The following is a 379-nucleotide window of genomic DNA, read 5'->3' as shown; positions in this document are numbered from 1 at the left end:
AACAATCGTACTACCGTGTTCAAGGATATTACCATCTTGTTCAAGGACGGTACCATAGTGTTCAACGTTCGTACCCTCGTATTCAACACTCGTACTATCGTGTTCAAGGATCGTACCATCTTGCTCAAGGATGGTACCACAGTGTTCAACGTTCGCACCCTCGTGTTCAACAATCGTACTACCGTGTTCAAGGATATTACCATCTTGTTCAAGGACGGTACCATAGTGTTCAACGTTCGTACCCTCGTATTCAACACTCGTACTATCGTGTTCAAGGATCGTACCATCTTGTTCAAGGATGGTACCACAGTGTTCAACGTTCGCACCCTCGTGTTCAACAATCGTACTATCATGTTCAAGGATCGTACCATCTTGTTCA

The sequence above is a fragment of the Panulirus ornatus genome, chromosome 6 (genome assembly GCF_036320965.1).
Source record: "Panulirus ornatus isolate Po-2019 chromosome 6, ASM3632096v1, whole genome shotgun sequence".
In the NCBI taxonomy this organism is placed as follows: Eukaryota; Metazoa; Arthropoda; class Malacostraca; order Decapoda; family Palinuridae; genus Panulirus; species Panulirus ornatus.
Note: the sequence above shows the minus strand (reverse complement) of the source record.